This window comes from Pseudophryne corroboree, chromosome 4 (assembly GCF_028390025.1).
Source record: "Pseudophryne corroboree isolate aPseCor3 chromosome 4, aPseCor3.hap2, whole genome shotgun sequence".
In the NCBI taxonomy this organism is placed as follows: Eukaryota; Metazoa; Chordata; class Amphibia; order Anura; family Myobatrachidae; genus Pseudophryne; species Pseudophryne corroboree.
Genome location: NC_086447.1, coordinates 477,237,747 through 477,255,109, shown reverse-complemented (window position 1 = coordinate 477,255,109; position 17,363 = coordinate 477,237,747). Strand labels below are relative to the sequence as shown.

Here is a 17,363-nt window from a genome sequence, read left to right as displayed (position 1 = left end):
CCAAGTATGGGGACTATGTTGACTCCCATCATGCGCAGTTGCAGCATCATCTCCGCCATGAAGTTGGTGAAGAACCTCGGAGCTGTGGATAATCCAAAAGGGTAAGGCCTGAAATTGGAAATGGTCATCCAATATAGCGAACCTGAGGCAAGCCTGATGAGGAAGCCACATGGGAATGTGTAGGTAAGCATCCTTGACATTCAGAGACACCAGGAACTCTCTCCTCCTGAGCGGACACCACCGCCCGCAGAGATTCCATCTTAAACACCCACAGATACGGGTTTAGAGACTTCAGTTTCTAGATGGGGCACACCGAACTGTCTGGTTTGGGAATGACAAAAAGACTGGAGTAAAAACCCCTGTTGCGTAACAGGAACCACCATCTGTCTGCAAAAGTTTTTGAATAGCCTCAGGCAGGGAAACTTTAGCTGCAGGTTAAGCTGGTAAGACAGACTTGAAAAAATCTGTGAGGAGGGAGTGTTTGAAATTCCAGCCGGTATCCTTGGGAAATGAGGTCCCTCACCCAAGGATCCGGCAGGATGCCGCTCACACGTGGGAGACGTGTCGAAGGCGAGCACCTACCTGAAATTTGACTTGCTGCTGGTGCCAACCGTCACGCGGAAAGCTTAGCTTCAGGGGATCCGGTGGTCTGGTCCAGGGAGGCAGCAGCTGCAGGTTTATGGGACTTACCACGAGATCCTCTGGGAGTGGTGGAGACCCCTCGGTCCCTGCCTCTGAACCTTGCCACACGAAAGGACTGCAAGGAGGGTCTGGTGGAAGAATGTCTAGCAGGTGGCACAGCCGACAGCAGATAGGTAGACTTATCTGCCATTGCTTGAGAGATCCAATTATTTAGTCTCCAAACAAGGCATAACCTGTAAAGGGAAGGATTTTCTACACCCTTTTTGGAATCAGCCGACCACTGACATAACCAGAGCTTTGCGCGCCGAAACAGCCATAGCAGTAGTGTGGCCATTTATCTTACACACTCTTTAATAGCCTCACTCAAAGTCTGCAGCATCCTGTATATGTTGCAGCAGAGTAATGACCTCATCCCGGGGCAGTGTGTCCAAACAGTCAACAACATTATCTGACCACTTGACTACCGCCCTGGGGCGTTGTGCTGCGCTTGCTGCTGTATATATTGCTCAAGGCAATATATTCAGCAGCAGGCACAGCACAACGCCTCAGGGCGGTAGTCAAGTGGTCAGATAATGTTATTAACAGTTTGGACTCTCTGCCCCGGTGGTCTCAATCTTACGGTCAGCTGGCTCTTTTAGGGATATAGCCCCTGGAACTGGCAATACCAATTTTTGACAGTCTAGATAGAGACGTATCGACTGACATACCTTGTTGTCCTCAGCAGGGAGGGGGAAAAGTAGATAAACATTTTTTTAAATAACTCAGAGGTTTTTATCAGGGTTTAACCAAACCTTCCTGGCCAGGGAGTTTAATTCTTTAGACACCGAAAAAGTTGCTGAGCTCTTGGGTCCAACATTAAAGTATAACTCCTCATCTGGTTCCACCTCCTGATCCAGTATGTGGAGCCCCTCTTACAGTAAAAATGAGAGCCGCCACTCCAGGGGACAGAGAGCTGTCCTCATCCATATCATCATCCACATCAGGCTGAACAGAATCAGACTGGCGCACCTGTGGCAGTGAGCGTTTATGTGACACCACTAGAGGGGGACCGAGCAGCCTTCTTGGCATCTGCCGCTTTAGCCACACAATCAATAAAGTGTTTTAATACCAGTCTCTCTCTTTTAGCTGCACTTAATTCCGAATTTACATATTGAATCATGCTTTTAAAGCTAGCTAGTCAGGTGCCTGTGAGCTGGGTCCCTGTGGAGATAAGGAACCTTGCTCACACATGAGCGACCCCGCTGAAGATGGGGTGGAATTGAAAGCAGCACACAACCATTGGGGTAATTCTGAGTTGATCGCAGCATCAAATTCGTTAGCAGTTGGGCAAAACCATTTGCACTGCAGGTGTGGCAGATATAACATTTGCAGAGAGAGTTAGATTTGGGTGAAGTGTGTTCAAATTGAAATCTAAATTGCAGTTTAAAAATAAAGCAGCCAGTATTTACCCTGCACAGAAACAAAATAACCCACCCAAATCTAACTCTCTCTGCAAATGTTATATCTGCCCCCCCCCCTCCCCCCTCCCTGCAGTGCACATGGTTTTACCTAACTGCTAACAAATTTGATGCTGCGATCAACTCGGAATTACCCCCCATGTCAACAGACACCATACACAGAAGTAATACACCAATAACCCACCGACCAACACCCCACACAGACCCTGGAGGGCCCCTGGAGTGACACTGAGAAGCGGACACCAGCAGCACAATGTGTTGAACTGTGTGTATGACCTGATACTAGTGCAGCGGTGCTACCGCTGGCGCGCTCCCCCCTTGCTATGACCCCTTGGTACCAGTTCACAATCCGTAGCAGCGTGGGTCCTGGAGGAGCAGCGTGCATACAGCCATGAAGATAAGTAGCAGCAGGAAATGGCGCCTTCCCGCCGCTGATCACACTCCGGGAAGCCCCGCTCCTTGCAATGGCGTGCGGCCCCCAAAACAGATTATACTGGCCACATACAAAACAGTAAAGTATGCGTTGTTACAGTACACACAAGCTTTTAAAGACAGTGAGCACTGCGGGGCAACAGCCCTGAGCCATTTTGTCCGCGGCAGGCACTGCAGCTCCGGGCTTGTGTCCGCCGCAGGACTTCCCACCAAAACTGCACCGGGGACCACGGTGTAACACTCACTGCACCTTGTAACTTCGGCATCTGTTAGAAGGTGGTGGCTAGCTGCTGGCATGGGCATACATACTAACGATGAGTGATCAGCACCTCAGTGTCCTGTCAGCTGGGATTATGAACCATTAACCCTTAGGAGATTGGTTTGGTCCCCCCTCTAAGTCCCACAAAGCTGGTAGTCTGTCTGCCAAACAGAGCTCCCCAAAAATAATAAACTAAAATAACAATAAAAGCAAAAAACTATATGGAGCTTCAGAGAAGTGCACCCAGCTCCTTGGGCACATTTTTCTAAACAGTGTGGTAGGAGGGGCATAAAGGGGAGGAGCCAGCACACACCAAACGTTTTAAAGTGCCAGGCTCCAGTGGACCCGATCTCTACCCATGGAACTAAAGTACAAGACCCCAGTATCCACTAGGACGTAAGAGGGGGGGGGGGGGGGGGGGGGGGAATTTTACACCAGTTTTCTTCCCTTACATTGGCCACTACAGGCAAAAAAAATAAGATTTTAAACCTACCGGTAAAATCTTTTTCTCGTAGTCCGTAGAGGATGCTGGGGACTCCGTAAGGACCATGGGGATAGACTGGCTCCGCATGAGACATGGGCACTTTAAGAAAGACTTTAGATCTGGTGTGCACTGGCTCCTCCCTCTATGCCCCTCCTCAAGGCATCAGTTATACCCCTTTCACACCAGAAATGCAGGGGCAAAACCCAGGAATTCTGCCACGGGCTCATTCCCGGGTTGGCACCTTTCACACCAGCATTTTTTTTTACTGGGACATCCCGGGTCTGCACCTTTCATACTGAACCCGGGATGGCCCTGAATTTTCTGAAAATGGGCATCTCAGAAAAGACACAAGACCAGGAAGTGTCGTGAATAGCCAATCAGCATCAGTATAGGCAACCCGGGAAGGTGGGACATATCCCTGCACCATTCACACTGTCCAGGGATCATCCCGGGACCAATCCTGGTCGATTGCAGTGAAATGCGGGGACAGAAAACACGGGTTTTTGTCCCTGTACCCTTTCACACCAAGAAACTTCCCGGGTTGATGCGCGTTCATGTGTTTTAACCCGGGAAATTTATGGCTGTGTGAAAGGGGTATTAGAGAAACTGTGCCCAGAGGAGACGTACAGTACGAGGAAATGATTTTTGTTAATCCAAGGGCAAGATTCATACCAGCCCACACCAATCACACTGTATAACTTGTGATATACTATCCAGTTAACAGTATGAAAACGACATAGCATCAGTCCAAGACCGATGAGACTAACATAACCCTTATTTAAGCAATAACTATATACAAGTCTTGCAGAAGTAGTCTGCACTTGGGACGGGCGCCCAGCATCTTCTACGGACTACGAGAAAAAGATTTACCGGTAGGTTTAAAATCTTATTTTCTCTTACGTCCTAGAGGATGCTGGGGACTCCGTAAGGACCATGGGGATTATACCAAAGCTTCCAAACGGGCGGGAGAGTGCGGATGACTCTGCAGCACCGATTGAGCAAACAGGAGGTCCTCAGCCAGGGTATCAAACTTACAGAACTTTGCAACGGAGTTTGAACCCGACCAAGTAGTAGCTCGGCACAGCTGTAGCGCCGAGACCCCTCTGGCAGCCGCCCAAGAAGAGCCCACCTTCCTAGTGGAATGGGCCTTGACCGATTTAGGTAACGGCAATCCCGCCGTAGAATGCACCTGCTGAATCGTGTTACAGATCCAGTGAGCAATAGTCTGCTTTGAAGCAGGGGCACCAATCTTGTTGGTTGCATACATGACAAACAGTGCTTCTGTTTTTCTGACTGTAGCCAATCTGGCCACGTAAATTTTCAAAGCCCTGACCACATCAAGGGACTCGGGATCCTCCAAGTCACGCGTAGCCACAGGCACCACAATAGTTCATATGAAAGGATGAAACCACTTTTGGCAGGAATTGAGGACGGGTCCGCAATTCCGCTCTATCCATATGGAAAACCAGATAGGGGCTTTTATGTGATAAAGCCGCTAATTCCGACACTCGCCTAGCCGAGGCCAAGGCTAATAACATGACCACCTTCCAAGTGAGATTTTTCAACTCCACCGTTTTAAGTGGTTCAAACCAGTGTGACTTAATGAAACTTAATACCACGTTAAGGTCCCAAGGCGTCACTGGAGGTACAAAAGGAGGCTAAATATGCAGTACTCCCTTCACAAAAGTTTGTACTTCAGGGAGAGAGGCCAATTCCTTTTGAAAGAAAATGGATAAGGCCGAAATCTGAACCTTAATAGATCCTAATTTTAGGCCGAAATTCACTCCAGTTTGCAGGAAGTGAAGGAAACGACCCAGATGGAATTCTTCAGTAGGAGCATTCCTAGCCTCACACCAAGAAACATATTTTCGCCATATACGGTGATAATGTTTAGATGTCATGTCCTTCCTAGCATTTATTAGCGTAGGAATGACCTCATCCGGAATACCCTTATCCGCTAGGATCCGGCGTTCAACCGCCATGCCGTCCAACGCAGCCGCGGTAAGTCTTGGAATAGACATGGCCCCTGTTGCAACCGGTCCTGTCTTAGAGGAAGAAGCCACTGATCTTCTGTGAGCATTTCCTGCAGATCCAGATACCAGGTCCTTCGTGGCCAATCTGGAACAATGAGGATTGTTCTCATTCCTCTCCCTCCTACCATTCTCAACACCTTGGGTATGAGAGGAAGAGGGGGAAATACATAGACTGACTGGAACACCCACGGTGTCACTAGGGCATCTACAGCTACTGCCTGAGGGTCTCTTGACCTAGTGCAATACCTCTGTAGCTTCTTGTTGAGGCGGGACACCATCATGTCTATCTGTGGCAGTTCCCACTGACTTGCAATCTGTGCGAAGGTTTCCTAAAGAAGTCCTCTCTTGGATGCAGGTCGTGTATGCTGAGGAAGTCTGCTTCTCAGTTGTCCACTCCCAGAATGAACTGCTGAAAATGCGCTTACATGATTTTCCGCCCAGCGGAGAATCCTGGTGGCTTCTGCCATTTCCACTCTGCTCTTTGTGCTGCCTTTGCGGTTTACATGAGCCACTGCGGTGATGTTGTCTGACTGGATCAGAACCGGTAGGTCGCAAAGCAATGTTTCCGCTTGCCGAAGGGCGTTGTATATGGCCCTCAGCTCCAGGATGTTGATTTGAATACAAGTTTTTTTGACTTAATCCAAAGACCTTTGAAGTTTCTTCCCTGTGTGACTGCACCGCCACCTCGGAGGCTCGCGTCCGTGGCTACCAGAATCTAGTCCTGGATGGCGAACCTGCGACCCTGCAGAAGGTGAGCACTCTGCAGCCACCATAGGAGAAACACCCTGGCCCTAGGGGACAGGGTGATTAACTGATGCATCTGTAGATGTGATCCGGACCACTTGTTCCGTAGATCCCATTGGAAAGTCCTCGCATGGAACCTGCCGAAGGGAATGGCCCCGTAAGATGCCACCATCTTTCCCAGGACCCGAGTGCAGTGATGCACTGACACCTGTTTTGGCTTTAATAGGTTTTTTACCAGAGTCATTAGTTCCTGGGCCTTCTCTATCAGAAGATAAACCCATTTCTGGTCCGTATTCAGAATCATACCCAAGAAGGGCAGACGAATCATAGGAACCAACTGTGACTTCGGAATATGGAGAATCCAGCAGAGATGCTGTGACACCTTCAGCAAAAGTGACATGCTGTTCAACAACTGCTCTTTTGATCTCACCCTTATTAGGAGATCGTCCAAGTATGGGATAATTGTGACTCCTTGCTTGCGTAGGAGCACCATCATTTCCGCCAATTACCCTGAAATTGGTAATGACAATACTGTACCGTAACTCTCCAGTACGCCTGATGGGGTGGATAAATGGGAACATGAAGGTATGCAGCCTTTATGTCGAGACACACCATAAAATCCCCACCTTCCAGGCTGGCGATGATCGCTCTGAGCGATTCCACCTTGAATTTGAACCTTTTCAAGTATAGGTTCAGAGATTTTAATTTTAAAATAGGTCTGACCGAACCGTCCGTTTTCAGGACTACAGCCAAGGTTGAGTAATATCCCCTTCCTTGTTGGAGGGGAACCTTGAGCACCACCTGTTGGAGATACAATGTGTGAATTGTATTTATTATCATCTCCCTTTCTGGGGGATTAGTCGGTAGGGCCGATAAGGAAAACCGGCGAGGAGGCACCTCTTCGAATTCCAGCTTGTAACCCTGAGAAACAATTTCTATTGCCCAGGGATCCACCTGTGAGTGAACTCAGATGTGGCTGAAGAGTCGAAGACATGCTCCCACTGGGGCGGATTCCCTTAGCGGAGCCCCAGCATCATGCAGTGGATTTAGTAGAGGCCGGGGAGGACTTCTGTTCCTGGGAACTAGCTGTGCCCTGCGCCCTTACCTCTGGTAAGAAAGGACGCTCCTCGTACTTTATTTTTCTGCGACCGAAAGGACTGCATCTGATCATGTCGTGCTTTCTTAGGCTGTGAGGGAATATAAGGCAAAAGATCAGATTTACCAGCTATAGCTGTGGAGACCAGGTCCGAGAGCCCTTCTTCACACAATTCCTCACCCTTGTAAGGTAAAACCTCCATATGCCTCTTTTAGTCAGCATCACCTGTCCATTGCATGTTCCACAGGACACGTCTAGCAGAAATCGACATAGCGTTGACTCTAGAACCCAGTAGACCAATGTCTCTTTGAGCATGTCTTATATATAAGACAGCATATTTTATATATCCTAGGGTCAATAACATGGTATCCTTATCTAGGGTTTCTATCTCCGCTGATAAGGTATCTGTCCACGCTGCTACAGCGCTATAAACCCCTGCCGACACAATCGCCGGTCTGAGTAGTGTACCAGAATGTGTGTAAATGGACTTCACAGTACTTTTCTGCATGCTATCTGCAGGATCCCTGAGGGTAGCTGTATCTTGGTATGTCAGCGCTACCTTTTGGGTAACCGTGTCAACGCCTTGTTCACCCTAGGGGAGGATTCCCATCGTATCCTGGCCCTAGCAGGAAAAAGATACGCCATGAGAATTCTTTTGGGAAACTGCAGTTTCTTGTCTGGAGATTCCCGCTCTTTTTCACACAATTCATTTGGTTCATGAGAGGGGGGAAATGTTATCTCAGCTTTCTTCCCCTTAAACATGTGTACCCTCATGTCAGGGACAGATGGGTCATCAGTGATATGCAAAACATCTTTTATTACAATAATCATATATTGAATACTTTTCTGCCAGTTTTGGCTGTAACTTTGCATCATCGTAGTCGACACTGGAGTCAGACTCCGTGTCGGTATCAGTGTATTATTTTGGATAGTGGGCGTTTTGAGACTCTGAAGGTCCCTGCGATATAGGGACAGACATGGGTAGATTCCCTGTCTGTTCTCTAATCTTTTGTGCAATAAATTTACCTCAGCACTTAATTCCACATATCCAGTCAGGTGTCGGCGTTCATTTGCTCCATCTCCTCCTTAGAAGAGCCTTTTACCTCAGACATGTCGACACACCACACACTCAGGGAATCCTCTTATCTGAAGACAGTTCCCCCACAAGGCCCTTTGGAGAGAGAGAGAGAGAGAGAGAGAGAGAGAGAGAGAGAGAGAGAGAGAGAGAGAGAGAGAGAGAGAGAGAGAGAGAGAGAGAGAGAGAGAGAGAGAGAGAGAGAGAGAGAGAACACACCCAGCGCTAATACCCCAGGAAAAACACACAATGTGTTTACCCAGTAGCGCTGTAATATTATTATTTGCTGCCAATTATGTGCCCCCCCCCCCCTCTTCTCTGAAACCCCCTTTCACCGTGGATAAGCAGGGGAGAGTCCGGAGAGCTTCCTCTCAGCTGTGCTGTGGAGAAAATGGCACTGGTGAGTGCTGAGGGAGAAGCCACGCCCCCTCAGTGGCGGGCTTCGGTCCCGCTTAAATATAATAAAAACTGGCGGGGGCTCTTTATATATACAGTGCCTAGCTGTATATATATATATCTCTTTTGCCAGAAATGAGGTTTATATTGCTGCCCAGGGCGCCCCCCCTGCGCCCTTACAGTGACTGCAGTGTGTGAGAGCAATGGCGCACAGCTGCACTGCTGTGCGTTACCTCAGTGAAGATCATGAAGTCTTCTGCCGCCTCTGAAGTCTTCTTTTTCTTCTCATACTCACCCGGCTTCTATCTTCCGGCTCTGTGAGGAGGACGGCGGCGCGGCTCCGGGACGAACTCCAGGGTGAGACCTGTGTTCTGACTCCCTCTGGAGCTAATGGTGTCCAGTAGCCTAAGAAGCAGAGCCTTGAAACTCACAGAAGTAGGTCTGCTTCTCTCCCCTCAGTCCCTCGATGCAGGGAGTGTTGCCAGCAGGCGCCCTGAAAATAAAAAAACCTAACAAATATACTTTGTCAGAAAGCTCAGGAGAGCTCCCTGAAGTGCACCTATCTCCTCTGGGCACAGTATCAAACTGAGGTCTGGAGGAGGGGCATAGAGGGAGGATCCAGTGCACACCAGATCTAAAGTCTTTCTTAAAGTGCCCATGTCTCCTGCGAAGCCCGTCTATCCCCATGGTCCTTACAGAGTCCCCAGCATCCTCTAGGACGTAAGAGAAAAACATACACTGGAGAAAATCCTAAACACAATGGCACCCACAAAGGAAAAATAAATATAGAACTATACACCTACCCCCCCTGTACATACACATACAACCCCTGTATGGCAAGGTAGAGTACAGGCACCCAATCTTAAAAGGGGACACTACCCAACACCCCTTGAGCTGGGTTGGTGATGAAAATCATGGGTCTGAGACTAGTGCTGGAAGCCCTGCCTAAAGCACCGCTGGTGACATTAGCTGGGAATTTGTGGTGCATATAACTCTGGCACCTCTCAACATGAAACAAGTCATGTGTGGTTGAGGTATACGGTATCTAAAAAGAACACATACACAGTTTAATATACAACCTGTTCTAATTTAGATTAAAATAAATATATATATATATATATATATATATATATATATATATATATATATATATATATATATAATGCTCACACATTTAGGGTCGTGAAATATAATCTCACCTTAAAATATTTTGTTCTCTAATGATAGTTTACCTTGTGGCATTTTGCCTGAATGTGAGAGGAGGTATAAGTATGCTTGCAATATAAATAGTTTTGTTTACAAATAGTTTTAATCCAAAAAAAAAAAAAAGTTGACTTTAATAATTAGAAACCTTTATAGAATGACAACTTAATGCAAAGCCCTTCACAGAGACTGTACAGCATATTCATTTGTTTCATTAGAATTCAAATAACTGCACTGAATGTTTATGAGAAGTCACTACCCATTTAGCTTCAAGATACGTTATAGAGCAGATTACTCGTGTATTATTATTTTTTTTAAATCTGATTTCTCAGTGTAAGCCACCAAAGTCTTTTTACTTCAATTTTTTACATCCATTCCAGTCATACACTATAAAAATCTCAGCTATTTTGCAGTTGTGCAAAAAATGTCAATGCCGTTATGGTAACATCATTTGGGATATTTGGCCACACACACACGTTGGACAAGATAGTCCAGTTGCACAAGATTATAAAATAGAACCTAGAGGGTCTATTTAGTAAGAAGTAATGAATCAACAAAATTTTTTGGCTATTGCACCAACACTTAAAAGTGTACCGACTGGGACAGAAAAAAAAAAAAAAGAATAAATACCTGTCCTGGCAAAGTGGAAAGGGTCCTATTCTGCAGCCCACAAGACACCAAAATCTCTCAGTAGGCTTGTTCCTCTGTAATTATATTGAGAAACTAGTGCTCAGGTACATGAAAAAAGGGGGGGGGGGGAAGAGCTAGGAGACAGGTGCACTGTGGGAAAGAGCAGGAAGATATCTTCTATTCACTGCTTCTCCCCGGCAGTCTTCTGTGAACACATGGCACAGCCCAGACGTAGAGTTAAACCCTAGCAAAAAAATAAATAAAATTAAACTTCTCTACAAATTGCGCTCATGATCAATGGGGCAGCAGCAGGAATCGAAGCATAATGAGAAGTCAGTGAACTCCGATTTCTCCATACTTTTGGCACTTGTAGATGTGGGGAAATTTAATTGAACCCCTTTTTTCAGATAAAAAGTGTTTTTGCCTCTTTAAGTAGTGCAATTGGTAGAGGAGTGCACAGACATTACACTGTGGTCATTGACTTACAAGCTTTTCTAACGTAAAAAAACAAATTTGACTTATATCAGTTTTTGATTGTTAGATGGTAATTTTGGCATCACATACAGCGTCATTAGGCAATGAAGTAGAATACAACCATATCACGGAACAATCTTACTCATATTTATAAAGAGAAAAATAACATAGGTCAGTACTGATGGACAATAAATCAGTACATCACCAACACCTGTTTTATCTACTTGACAACCATAGGCACTGGCAGAATGCTGGAAACCAAATTAAATAAACCTTAATTTTTGGGCATGTATATTTACCATTAACTTAAAATCCCACTGAATGATTTATAGTATATATATATATATATATATATATATATATATATATATATATATATATATATATATATATAAAATCATTTATAGTACGATGCAGGGAGTATGTTGCCAGCAGAGCTCCCTGAAAATAAAAAACCTAACAAAATACTTTCTCACAGCAAGCTCAGGAGAGCTCACTGAAAAGCACCCAGCTCGTCCGAGCACAGATTCAAACTGGAGGAGGGACATAGAGGGAGGAGCCAGAGCACACCAGAATCTAAATTCTTTCTTAAAGTGCCCATGTCTCCTGCAGAGCCCGTCTATCTCCATGGTCCTTACGGAGTCCCCAGCATCCACTAGGACGTTAGAGAAATCTTAGATGTGCCTATACCCATTAATTTATTTTCTCAGTAAAAACAACTATTCCTTCATATCCACAAATATGGACCTGTATGTCTGCAGCTTAAAATTGTAATACATCTAACAAGATTTGTAATGTATTTTATATAATTAATGAAAGCAACATTAACAATGATATTTTCTTATTTAACAGTTTTCCAAGTTTGATATGTTAAGCTTTTCTCATTGTACAAACTCCAGGTGTTGTACAGTAAAGACAATTGCACTAACTGTCATAAAAAGTTATTGACCCAATACGGGGGGGGGGTTCCCCCAACTAATGCTATATATGGCTACAAGACCTCCTTTTTATAGGCATTATGAGAAATAAGAAAATAAAAAAACACTAAAATAAAATCTTGTAATATATTATTTTTATTTCAATATATTTATACTTTGCCGATTCTTATTTTTGAAACAAACTTTAAAGTTAAACATCCTTATGAATGACTTTAGAGAAACTAAGTAAGCAAACATGTTAACCATTTTTCAGTACATACCTGCAACTTACAAAACAAATTCCTGCTAAGTGTTTAGCACTGCAGGCAGTACAGACAGTCACTGTCACATAGAAAATTCAATACTTCTGCATGTTTTAAGAAATTAGATTTTCCCCATTAAAAAAATAAAATGTATTCAAAAACCATGTGTATTTTAATATGCACAGAAATTGTACTGACAAAACTTCAGCAACGCATTTGCTTTAGAAAGGAAAAGGTATATGCTTTTACAGACAAAAAAATTGTTTGCAAAGTAAGATGCAGAAATAAATAGAAACTTAAGTATCAATAGAACTGAAACATATTACAGAATAAAGTGCGGCATCCATGATTGCACTAGTACAGATGCAATTACAAGATGTTATACTTTATACTGTTTTTCATTTAAAAATGTCTTTCTAAACTTTTTACTAGATCTCAGTCATTTGTGTGCCATTTATAATCCAATATGTTCCCATTTTAATAGATATACATACACCACTTAGAAAAACATTTCGTATTGTTGAAATTCTTAACTCTTTAGTTCATCTGCATAAGATGATGTATTTTAGAGCATTTAGTTATAACAACAGTATAAGTGACAATATATGTTAATTTTTGCAGATTTAAAACTTCAAATTTCATAACCATTGAGAGGTTTAAATATATTTATTGGAGTAATCATTTATTGTAAGATATATTACAATTTAAAAAAAAAAAAAAAAAAAAAAAAAGCCACTCTCTGCGATAGGGCACATAACTTAAACAACTGATAAATAGCAGTAAGAAGTAGTTGTACTAACAGTTTGAATATTTAAAAGTAAAACCATATATAACAGTGGTAACCTTTTCCTCTCATTCAACTGTACTCCTGTTTCAGGATACTATTCCTTTTATCTATCATCAAGCAGACATTCTTGGACAATATGACAGAAAACAACAAAACCACAGGCATTTTTTTGTCCTTTACGCTAGATGTTAATTTATATCGAATTGATATAATTATAGACATGCAATTTTAATTATAGACATCTTCCTGTGATCTTTAAAAATGCTTTGGTGATTACTTTGAGGGCTCATTTGGACTTTGAGTGTTTCAAAGTGATGCCTATCTGAAAAATTTGGTGAAGAGTAATATCAAAATCAGGTTATTCGACAAGAACAGCAAATAACAGGTATTGTACACTAATGATTTCGATCATACAAAATGGTATGTTCTCTTGCATTTCATAATGTTATACATTAATTCCAATCTTACTGCAAGAAAATATTACAGATACAAAATGTATTAATGTATACTGCATCTGTTTAGAACACACTGATTCCAACTGAGCAATTAAGAATACATTTTAATTAAGTTATTTTAAATTACACATTGGTGAAAAAACCTAAGTATATTTCATTAATTTAATTTGAATTGTGTGAAGGACTAACCTTAGAAACTCGCACAATTATTTTTGAAACAGTTTAATTGAAAGTGCTACAATATTATTACCGAACATGTAGAATTGAATCATTTAGGTGACTATTTATCAAAGCTTGGAGAGAGATATAAAATCGTGACAAAGTACTAACCAATCAGCTCCTAATTTACATGTTACAGGCGCTTTTTCAAAAATGACAGGAGCTTATTGGTTGGCACTTTATCTCTCACAAGTTTATCTCTTACCAAGCATTGATAAACACCCCCGTAAAGGAAAACTTTATGTGAAACATTGTGTATGAATGTATAAATCTTTATACCATGATTTATTTCAGAATTATGTTATTTAAAAAGAATTTTAAATAGAAACATCACCATTTGTTAGTGTGTGCTTTTTCTATTTTGTTTCCCATTTAAAGTGATTAGTACAATAAAATCAATAAATAACTCTTCAAAATTGATATTTCAGATAAAAGATGCTCCAATTCTTAACTGCATATTTTCACATGGGTCTCTGCAACAAAAAATGTTTCCTGAATGGTTGTTAAAAAAAATTCTCTTTGACTACTGCTTCCTTCTATCAAACAGTATAAGTAGTGCGGCATCATACAGAAATAAAACAAAAATAAATATAATTATAAATCCACCTGCCTCCATTATATTACTCTTTACTGTCTTGTCATTTTATTTATAACAGAACTAAAAAAAAAAAAAAACTGTCAATAGAGCTGCACTAAAAACACCTCATTTTAAAAATGCACCATGATTAGCCAACAATGTAAGTTACTAAAGTAAACCGTAATAAAATGTAGCAAAGATTTAATGTTCATTTCAGCAGGCCGTCAAATAACCACGCCCATCACCTACTCTGTTAAAGAGTGACACAACCATCAGAAACACTTGTTACTATAACATATCTAAATAAAATATACAAATAAAAAGATACTGTTTTAGTTTAAAAAAAAAAAAAACACACGCAGATACAATTTGATATAATTTAATTTTATAATTTGTAAACTACAATCCTTCCAAAGATTGTTTATTATATTTGAAGGCAAATATTAGTTTAATAAAAGACACTCATTTTCCTGCAGGTATTTGCAAATTCATCATATTAATACTAATGTACAGATAAGACAGTTTGAACAAAGTCAGCAATTAGCAAGCAAGCTTTTTCTGTTTACAATAAATTTCCTTGCCATAATAAGTACATGTATTTTTTTTTAAACAATTTTCATTTTCTTTCCATTATATGAGATTCTTATAAAATCACTATTCTGTAATAGCATCTTGGCTGCATAAGCTTGCTGAAATAAAGTGTACTGTATATGTGGTTCTCATTTCCAGTAAAAATTGAGCTTTAGGGGTTTATTCACTAAGCAGTGACTTTTCAAAAACCACAATATTTTTTCCAATTTTACCCGTCATATTTTAAAGGGCAACAACCAGGATTGTTATGAATTAAATATTACTTCCCTTTTAAACCTGGCAGACAAAGGCTGCAAAAAGAGATTGTTTTAAAAATCCAGTACTAAGAATATATACCCCTAAACAGCAAAAATTACTAATAACTGGTTGATAAGACATTTCACTTATGGGGGAAAAAATTTTTTACCAATAAATCAATAAATTTTCTGAATTTCTAAGTCCCCCTACCTAGTTGGCCGACAACTAGTTTACAACTACATTTGTCAATAGACATTATGAAACCCCTTTTCATTTGCAAGTCCAGAATTGCATCAAGTGTTAAAATGGCATCCTTGCACTAGATAATACAATGGGGGTAATTCCAAGTTGATCGCAGCAGGAAATTTTTTAGCAGTTGGGCAAAACCATGTGCACTGCAGGGGAGGCAGATATAACATGTGCAGAGAGTTAAATTTGGGTGGGGTGTGTTCAATCTGCAATCTAATTTGCAGTGTAAAAATAAAGCAGCCCGTATTTACCCTGCACAGAGATAAAATAACCCACCCAAATCTAACTTTCTGCACATGTTATATCATACTTGCCTACCTGATCCTCTCCATGAGGGAGAAAATGTTCTGTTCCTGGACTTTCCTGGTAATGTATGATTGCCATCACCTGTGGTGAGCTAGTTAATTGATAAGAAAGGTGTTTCACCACAGGTGATGGCAATCATATATTACCAGGAACAGAGCATTTTCTCCCTCATGGAGAGGGTCAGGTAGGCAAGTATGTGTTATATCTGCCTCCCCTGCAGTGCACATGGTTTTGCCCAATTGCAATCAAAAATCCTGCTGCGATCAACTTGGAATTACCCCCATTATACGGTGTTATAACATAATTCTTAAACAACTACATATCTTTATAGACATGTACAGCATAAACAAAAGTTATTGAAGTGCAAAGATAAGAAGTTGAGCACTGGTACTCAGATGTAATATGCCTGTTACATTTCCCAGAAACATGAACAAAGTGTAAACATCCCACTACTGAAAGTGTCAGACTCCTAATGCCACCTATTGGAGTATGAATGGCTGTTCCCACACCGCCTGAAAATAAAAACAAACCGTGTACAACCTGAATAATACCACAAGAGTCCCAGCATACTGCATGTGTGCAGATACATATAGTGATACAAGCAGTATATAACATAGACCACAGACAATACATGCAGACCATTACAGCTTTGATGTATGTGACATTAGAATATATGGAGGCTTTTTATTAACAGTGGAAAACAAATGAAATTGCCTGCTAGAACATGAGCTGCCTGACCTCTGGCATAGCCAGCCACCTCTGACCTCCTAATTTCAGGATCCTGCATGATGTGAACTAGAAATCTGTGATCAGTAAAAGGCCTGCACGGGAGAGTATGGATCACTGGGGAAGGTATGAAGCACAATTACCAGCAATGAGACGGTGAGCTATGCTGGTGTGAGTGGCCGGGCACAGGATGCCGGCGGCGGCCCCTCACTCACTCCAGGTTGGACTAGTAGTAACTTTATGGAAGCAGTGTGATCTCTTCCACGTCCGACCTGCGCAGCACAGGGCAGTCTCCTTGTGTATTGCCCAGCTCTCTCCTGTGTATCAGAGCCCTGCCCCCCACAGCACACCGCCGGTAGCCAGTCAGCCAGCAATGCGGTACAAACACATCGATTGATATTGACTACCCCACAGTAGACCCGTGTATTTACCAAGCAATGCAGCGCGTCCCAAACTGCTGATCACTGCATGACGGGAAGGAGGGTAGTAACGCAGCCTCAATGGGAGAGAGCCCGGTGCTGCCGGGGACCGGAGTGCGACTGCGGAGGACCCGCACTGTACAGCGCAGGCAGCAGCAGCCGATGCTTACGGTCCCTGGGACGCGGACTACCAGACAACGTGGGGAGCACTGGCAGCATCGCAGGCTCGGGAGAGGGCGGAGGAGGTTACCGGCGCGCTCATGTGTCCCCGCCTGCTGGGGGTGGAGAGTGCGGGTGGCTGCGTGCCTGCCAGCAGAATGGACAGGGAAAAGGGTGCTGCTGCAGGTTTGATCACAATTTGCAGAGTAAATAGGGGATGGGAGGAAGTTACCAGAGACGAAGGGACAAAACAATAACAACAAAGGGCGTCCCTGGAGAGGAAAACACTGTGTGTGTTAGGAGGAGAGCATACTGTAGGTGCAAGACCGGGCTTTTCAATGAGACTTGCCTGGATTGTGGGGGTTTTCTAAAATCATAGTTCTAGTGCACAGGTTCTCAAACTCGGTCCTCAGGACCCCACACGGTGCATGTTTTGCAGGTCTCCTCACAGAATTGCAAGTGAAATAATTTAACCAGACAGGTGATGAAGACACGGAGTGGATGCTGGATGGAACCAGACAGGTGATGATGCT

General features: G+C 42.9%; 1 protein-coding gene across 1 annotated transcript in view; it reads right to left on the bottom strand.

Annotated features, from left to right (window-relative positions):
• The window catches only part of LOC134911518 (protein lin-28 homolog B-like), a 354,771-nt gene extending 337,787 nt beyond the window's left edge, over positions 1 to 16,984 (bottom strand). Inside the window, exon 1 of the mRNA XM_063919682.1 lies at positions 16,684 to 16,984. The gene's annotated coding sequence lies outside the window, so the exon portion shown is untranslated. The remainder of the gene's footprint in view (positions 1 to 16,683) is intronic.
• Positions 16,985 to 17,363: the final 379 nt, after the last annotated feature.